This window comes from Vulpes vulpes, chromosome X, assembly GCF_048418805.1.
Source record: "Vulpes vulpes isolate BD-2025 chromosome X, VulVul3, whole genome shotgun sequence".
NCBI classification, from domain to species: domain Eukaryota; kingdom Metazoa; phylum Chordata; class Mammalia; order Carnivora; family Canidae; genus Vulpes; species Vulpes vulpes.
This window is the reverse complement of record NC_132796.1, coordinates 11,490,872-11,499,223: the sequence shown is the minus strand read 5'-3', so window position 1 is coordinate 11,499,223 and position 8,352 is coordinate 11,490,872. Positions and strand designations below refer to the sequence as shown.

General features: G+C 42.8%; 1 pseudogene; it reads left to right on the top strand.

Annotated features, from left to right (window-relative positions):
- The first annotated feature begins 1,495 nt into the window (after positions 1–1,495).
- Positions 1,496–6,878, top strand: LOC112910550 (beta-hexosaminidase subunit beta pseudogene; annotated as a pseudogene).
- Positions 6,879–8,352: the final 1,474 nt, after the last annotated feature.

The following is an 8,352-nucleotide window of genomic DNA, read 5'->3' as shown; positions in this document are numbered from 1 at the left end:
CAGATTCAAGCCCCTGTGCCTTGCACATGAGAGGGGTTCATTCAGCAGAGCTGGGAAGAGGCGCAGGAATATGCATTTTGATTGGTAGCCTGGGAAGAGGCCCAGGAATATGTATTTTGATTGGTAGCCTGGGAGGAGGCTCAGGAATATGCATTTTAATTGGTAGCCTGGCTGCTTTTGTTCCAGGTAGGCCAGGGAGACCATTTTTGAGAAACGGGGAGAACGTGGGCTCTCACGGTGCCAAGGGGATGTTGGTCAAATGAATAATTAAACGAACAAGGAGCAGGAGAAGGGAGAGCAGAATGAGATTCCAGGTGGGGAGACGTGCAAAAAGAAGTCAACAGCTGGGGGGAACCTCGCCCTGAAGCGCCCGAAAAGGTGGGGACATCTTATCACAGGTGGCTGCAGCTGATGATGGCAGACAAGGCATATGGAGTGTGCTCCTGAGCTTGCCAGCCCTGGTTTCCCCAGGGGAAGCCCTCTGTTTTGAGGAGCCTGCTTTTTATCAGGCGTTTTGTGTACATCCTGCTGCCGCTGTCCTCTGACAAGCTGCTCCTCTGCTAGATGCATTTTCCTGGCCAACAGCGCTGACTTTTTTAGAGATTCTGGGGGCAACAGAAAACAGGGAACGCTGTGTTAGAGAGATTGGAATCAGGCGCCTCATGCCAGCGTTTGCTCATTTGCGGCACAAATTTAATTTAAGCCGGAGAGATAAGATCTCTCTGGTCCCTGAAGCCTTCTCTTGCTTTCCTGTTGCCCAGGTACTAAATTTGATTTGCTGAAATAAATACCATTCTGTCAATAAGAGGCTGGAAGAAAATCCGCCCAGGTTGCATATGGTGCTCGTGGCCGAGCAGGGTCAACCCGAGAGCAGAGGGGTTAAGCCAGCCCCGGGGCAGAGGGGTGGGGGTGGAATGCACCTTGCGTGATGTGAGCCGATGCCACTCAGAGACCACAAATGACAGAGACAAATGGCAGACTGCGAGGATGCGGTGCATGGACAGGGCACGCCAGGTGGACCGTCAACTCCAGAAGGCTGCTTGACCGTAGGCAGGTGTTGTACTACACACACCTTTCCAATCCGGCTGTCTTAAAAGTCTTGTGTCCTCCGCCAGTGTCCTAACCAGCTCCTTTCCAAATGAGTGAAGTGCTTTTATGTCCAAAGGTCACCAGTTGGTTATTAATATTGTATCTTGGATTGTATCTTGGAGAGTCGGAGGTATGCTGGTAGCTAGATGAACACTGCTCCGGGAATGTCCTTCAGAGTCAGTCTTCACTTCTTAAAACATCGTGATGGAAATACTGTCACAATAGGATCACATCAGTTTGTTAGAACAAGAGCTCTAATGCGTGAAGCACTTAATGTGTGGCTCACGTTGTGCAAAGAACTTTGCATGTGTTGCCTCGCTCGGTTCTAACAACGACCTTGTGAGACCAAGACCTTGACTCTGTGAGGTTAGAGTCAAGGAAACTGAGTCTTAGAAAAGTCAGAAACATGTCCAAGTTCTCAAAGCAGCAAAACCAGTGTGCGAACCTAACCATGAAGGTAATTGTTTAGTGTCAACATACTAGAAAAATTACCTTATGCTAGGTGAAATTAGCCAGACGGAGAAAGACAAATACCGTGTAATCTCTTATATGTGGAATCTACAAAAAAAAAAAAGGGCCATATTCATAGAAATAGAGAGTAGAATGGTAACCACCAGGGCCTGGGGTCGGGGGAGATGGGGGAGATGCTGGCCAAGGGCTTGTAAGCCTTCAGTTGTGAGATGGGTGATTCCAGTTAATAATGCCATGTGTGTATTTGAAAGTTGCTGAGAGACTAGATCTTAAGTGTCAATAACTCAACACACACACACACACACACACACACACGAATGGTAACTACGTGAGGTGATGAACGCATTAACTAGATTGTGGTAATCATTTCGCAAAGAATATGTATTTCAAATCATCACATTTTACCCCTTAAATATATACGATTTCTTTTGTTAGTTATACCTCAGTAAAGCTGAAAGAATAAAATGTAAAATCTTAAAAATATTTTTCAGCTAACTTTTATTGGGGGGAGATGTAGTGAAACTTTAGACACATCCATCACATCTCTGAATCTCACCAACAGCCCCATGGAGTAGACATCATGGTCATCATAAGGAGATGAAGGAAATGAGGGGTGGAGAGATTAGGTGACTTGCCCAAGATCATACAACTCTTAAGTAAGACAGAGCTGTGATATGTAGATCCCAATGTTTTTCTGGCTGAGCCTTCAACAGCTCTTCTCTGCTGACTGTCCTGTAGGTCAAGCTGCCTTCAGAGTCCCCCAATGCTGACACCCAGTCTCCCCTGTCCCAGCCTGGCAGCCAGTTTTAGGCACCACTGAGGGAGGGCATCCTTTATTATTTAAAACTCCAGTTTCTAAGTTGTTGATACTGCTGGAGTTAGGAGGCTTCGGGGAGATTGTGTGAGGGGCCTGGGAGATTAATTTTGGTGGAAATTCTGGCAGAAGAAAATGTGAAATGGTGGATGCTTCAGAGATTTAAAATAAATTGCCGTTGTGTGTGTGATTTCCTTCTCCTAACACTCTGGGGGCTGACTAAAGGAAAGCGATCGGATGTTTGCCCCAGCCCCAGTGCTGTCCCAAGAGTGATAAAAGCCTGTCTGAACCGGGGCCAGGTATTTGCCTGAAAGAGGAAGTCAGGCGTGTATAGAAATATACACACAGCGGGCATCAAATGGGGGGAAGTGTTTAATCTGCCTTTTGAATGGATTAACGGTTGGCTTTAAGAAGGCGCTTCTGACTTTTGGCTGTGTAGACCAGGAGGAGAGGCCATGCCACATAATGAGGATGAGCACCACGGAAGAATTAGTTGTATGTCTGCCATCAGCAAAAAAGAGCCATAAAATTATTTCCAGGGAAAGCCAGACTTCCTCATGTCAAACTGGGATAGGAAAAAAAAAATCACCCGCGGAGGATGCTTTCTATCAGTGTTGGAAAGTGTTTGCTTTCAAAGGCAGCATGGTATAGAGCTGGGCTGCCTGGTACACTGGCTACTTAGCCCCACGTGGTCACGCAACACATGAGCTGTGGCCGTTTCCAACTGAGTTGTGCCGGAAGGGTAAAAAGACACACCAGATTTCAAAGACCTAGGAGGAAGAAAGCCAAGTATCTCCTTGATCACTTTTTAACACCAATAACATGCCAAAATGATACTATTTTGGATAAATCGAACTAAATAAAATGTTAAGATGAATGTCACCTGTTTACTTTTTAAAATGCGACTATGAGGAAATGTGAAATTACCTACATGGCTCGCATTGTATGTCTGTGGGAAGGCAGCGGTCTAGACTCTGAGCAGGGCTTTGAGGTCCGAGAACATTGGACTGAAATTATCCCTGCTGCTCACTTGCTGTGTAGCCCTGGCAGGAGAACACCCTTCTGAGCTTGAGTTTCCAGTTACGTGAATTGGGCAAATGACTGCCTCTACTTTCAGGTGATTATGATGGCAAAGTACTGAGTTTATTCAAAGTGTGGACAGAGAGGCCCACCCTCGATAAATATTAGTTTTCTTCTTCCCTTCTCCCTTGCCACATAGTTTGAAAACCTGGAGGGAAATGATTTTGGATTTTGAATCCCATAACCTGGCCAACTACCATTCAAGTGTCAAGAAAAATTGAGACCTTTTAGAGATGCGGAGACTCATGGAGGCACATTGAAAGTGCTGCTTGAAGGTGGAGCTTACAAAGTCGCCTGGGTGGCTCAGTCGGTTAGGCATCTGACTCTTGATTTCGGCTCAGGCTGTGATCTCTGAGGGTTGAGAGATCGAATTCTGCATTGGGCTTCATGCTCAATGGGGAGTCTGCTTAAGACTCTGTCTATCCCTCTGCCCCTCCTCCCTGCTCTCTCTCTCAAATAAATAAATCTTAATGTTCTTTAAAAAGAAAAAGATGTCACAGTGTCACCAGAATGAAAACAGAAGCTGAGAGAGATGGGGCACAAGAATCACAGTGGTCAGCAAAATACCAGGAACAAGCTATTGATCACTGTACATGATTATGGAGGCAAAAGTCAAATGATAATAATAGCACTAATGATACAACCCAGGATCTGAAATTGTAGATGTCAGAAGGGAAATGAAAGAGGAGGAAGTGAGATTTCCATTTTGTTTGGGAGGAAGATTTAGATATAGATTGCAACTAAAATACTATAATTTTGCAATTTTACTTATGCTTTGGTTAAAAATTTCAAAGTAGCAAGTAGAAAAATAGAAAAATGATGATCGTTTCGAGATTGCTATAAGAAAAATAAGTAGAACAAAGAACAGTGTGTCAGCACAACAGAAGGCAGGAAAGTAAAAAGAAGAAATAAGGGCAGGTCATGGTAAAGAGAACAAATGGAAGAAGACGGCATGAATAAATCCAAGAATATTAACAATTGCCTCAAATATAGATAGGTTAAATATGCCTTTTTTTTAGAAAAGCAAAAAAGAAGAACAGATTGGTTGAACAGTTTAAAAGGCTAGCAATATGCCATTTATGAGAAACAGCCTTAAGGTGAAATAACATCGAAAAATGAAAAAGTAAAGTTTGAAAACATAGATCATTGAATGCTAAAGTGAAAAAAAGGGGGCAGAAATGTTAAATTCACAAGAGTGAAAGTCAAAAGTAGTAAGAGAAAAAAGGATGATAGTGACAGTAGGTCCATGTCTTTAACAACATCATGGCTATGGACAGCAGAATTTTGAAATAGGTAAAGGAGGGGAACCTGGGTGGCTCCTTGGTTGAGCATCTGCCTTCAGCTCAGGTCGTGATCCCAGGGTCCAGGAATCGAGTCCTGTATCCGGCTCCCAGCGGGAAGCCTGCTTCTTCCCCTGCCCATGTCTCTGCCTCTCTCTGTGTCTCTCATGAATAAATAAAAATCTTTTTAAAAAGAGGGAAAAAAGAAATAAAGGAAAAGCGAATAGAAATAGAGAAGTATAGACAAATTCCCAAACACATTGGTAGGCTTTAACACAACTTCCCAGAAACCAACATCCAAAACTCAAGAGCGTCGGTAGGTAGGGCTTTTCGTTGCAAGTTTATGAAGTTTGTATATTTTCATAACCAACAGATTGACAATAACATTCTTTCCAACCATGTATGACAACCAAGTCTCCAAAGAAGCAATCACAGGCCATGTTTTCTGATCACAGTGCAATACAGTTAGAAATTAATGACAACATCAAAGCCAACATACCCCCAAATTACTTCTGCCATGAAGAGGAAATGAAAGCAAATTATAAGGTTAATCAAGGTCAGTGATAGTCCTACGAGAAACAAAGCATGGTGGGCTGGGGCTGCCCCCGCTGCAGGTGCTGCTGGCTCAGACCCCCTGTCTCATCCCCGTGGCCTCTGCTGCTCGAGGGTGGATGTCTCCACACCTGCTGCACCTCACCCGCCCCCCCCCCTGCCAGAACTTGCACATTAGCCACAGCCCCTTGCCCACCACTGGCCGCCCAGCTCCCTCCTGCAAGAAGGGAGTCAAGGAGTGCGCTTGTCGTGATGAGCCCTGGGTCATCTATGGAGGTGCTGAATCACCCATATTGTCTCCCTGAGATGAACACAACACTGTATGTTAACTAACTGGAATTAAAAGCTTAAGAAGTGTTTCAGCGATGTCCTGACTCTACTTTTGGTCTCTACAAGAGGCATCACGGCCCTGCTGAACTTAATACTGAGGTACAGCAGCATCTGGTCTCCGCTGTCCATGGTTGAGTGTGATGTTTTCCCCACTGTCTCTTCAGATGAATCCTATACTTTACTTGTGAATGGACCAGTGGCTTTACTCAAGGCCACCAGAGTGTGGAGAGTATGATGAGGATGCCATGAATTTTAAGAAATTTAACGTTCTTCACTAGCACAGAGTCTTGCCCTTATCAGAGCGTCACATTCTCCTATTCTTTGTCTCGTGTTTATACACCAAATGACTCCCATTGGTGACCTCATAGGCCTGGTTACAAGGGATTTGAGTCATACCAGAATTTGATAGCCCTGGACATACACAGTCTTGGGGAAGGGTTCAGAAAGACATCGTGACTCCATGTTACAATGGCCCTACGCAGTCCGGAGGAGCTATCAACCCTCTTCTGAATTCAACTTACAGCTCCCTGTCTAAATTTTTTAAAGAAATTGGTACAGTGTTTCCAGATCAATCCATCCGCTTGGGAGGAGATCAAGTGGAATTTAAATGTGGGGAGTCCAGTCCAGAAATCCAATTCTTTCATGAAGCAGAAAGGCTTTGACTAAGGTTTTGGAAGACTTAGTATCTTTCTATGTTCAAAAGCTTCTGAGTTTTGTTTCAACCATAAACAAGGATCCACAGTCTGGCAAGAGGTTTTTGATGATGGTGCAAAGCTTCAGCGAAGCACTTCAGCTCAAGTCTGGAAAGATCAAATGTATGGTGAGGAACAGGGTGAAATCACAGCAACTGGTTTCCCTGTGGTCCTTTCTGCTCCTTGGTACGTAGATTTGATTAATTTCTCCACGACAAGGCTGGAGAAATTCCTATAATGTGGATCCTCTCAATTTTGATGGTCCTCAAGAACAGAAAAAATTTGGCATTGCTGGAGAAGCTTGTCTGTGGGGGGAATTTGTGGATGCAACTTACCTCCCTCGGAGATTATGGCCTCAGGCAAGGGCCATTGGTCCAGAGACTCTGGAGTCATGGAGACATCAAAGACAGAGAGGATAGGGGCACCTGGGTGGCTCAGTCAGCTGAGCATCTGCCTTCAGCTCAGGTCTTGATCCCAGGGTCCTGGGATGGAGGCCCACGTCGGGCTCCCTCTCAGTGGGGAGTATGCTTCTCCCTCTCCCTCTGACCCTTCCCCCTGCTTGTGTTCTCACTCTCGTGCTCGCTCTCTCTCAAATGAATAAATAAAAAATCCTCAAAAAATTTTTTTAAAAAGACTGATTTCTCCAGTGCTTAATAGAGAAATGTAAGATGCATTTTGATTACATCCAGGAAGGTAACAAAGTGTCCGTTTTCACCACCATACTGCCATAGCAGGAAGACAGAGAAAAGATACAAGAGGCATAAATATTGGAAAGAAGAGAGAAACGTGTCTTTGCTTAAAGATAGTACTGATTATCTGTTTTGAAAATCTGAAAGATTTCTCTGAAAAGTGATTAGAACTATAAATAATGTTCATATAATTAAGGAAATAGAAAACAAAAACATAAACATGAATAGCCTTCTTATACTAGCAATAACCTATTTGAAAATGGAATTAGGGACGCAGGAGTGGCTCAGTGGTTGAGTGTCTGCCTTTGGCTCAGGGCGTGATCCCGGGGTCCTGGGATCGAGACCCGCATCGGGCTCCCCACGGGGAGCCTGCTTCTCTATCTGCCTGTGTCCCTGCCTCTTTCTCTGTCTCTCATGAATAAATAAAATCTTTAAAAAAGGAGAAAATTGTATTTTAAAAAATTACATTCATAGTATCAACAGTAGCAAGGACGTTAAAAAAGTAAATAAAACCAGGACAGACTAAACCTAATAAAATTTGTAAGATTTAGTTGAAGAAATTAAAGAAGCACTTTTTCCTGAAGGATATTAAGTAGTACCTGAAAAATGTAGTTATGCCATGTTTCTGAAAGATACAACTCAGTGTTGTAAAAATATAAGCTTTTGTCAAATTCATGTATAAAGTCCATGCTTTTCCACTTGAAATTCCAACAAGAAACTGTAAGAGGAAGTGGACAATCCAAAAAAAAAAAAAAGACAACCCAACTCTAAAATTCATATAAAAGTGAAAAGGTAATAAAAGGAGCCAAGAGAGTTTTTCAAAAGAATATTGGGTATAACTGGCCATATCAGAAACAAAATATAAGTACCCCATGAGGCCATAGGAATTCAAATAAACATGCATCAGCTTCTGAAGTCTCTTTTCTGTTCTATTAATACATTTCTGTTAAAGTATTATAGAGTAGTTAGAAAAATGGTGTAATTTGCTACCTATGTGGAAAACCAATATTTTAGATTCCTAATTCACATCTCTTTATTTAAATTATTTATTTCCTAAGAACTAAATTTCAGTTGGAGTCAAGAGCTAAATGTAAAATCAAAATAAGGAAATTATCAGAAGAGATTTAGGAGAACATAAATGAATACAATAAACTCCAAACTATTGTTATTTAAATGGAAAAAGAAATCACAATATAATACATATATGTGTTACATCAAAGTAGACAAAAACACCTGGGCAAGGAGCTGGAAGGATCCCTATCAATAGGCCAAGAAGTGCTTACTTCTAGAAACCACCTAAGTGTTCAGCAGGGAAAAATGATCTTTAGGACATTTTATTTGGTTGAATTAAAAAG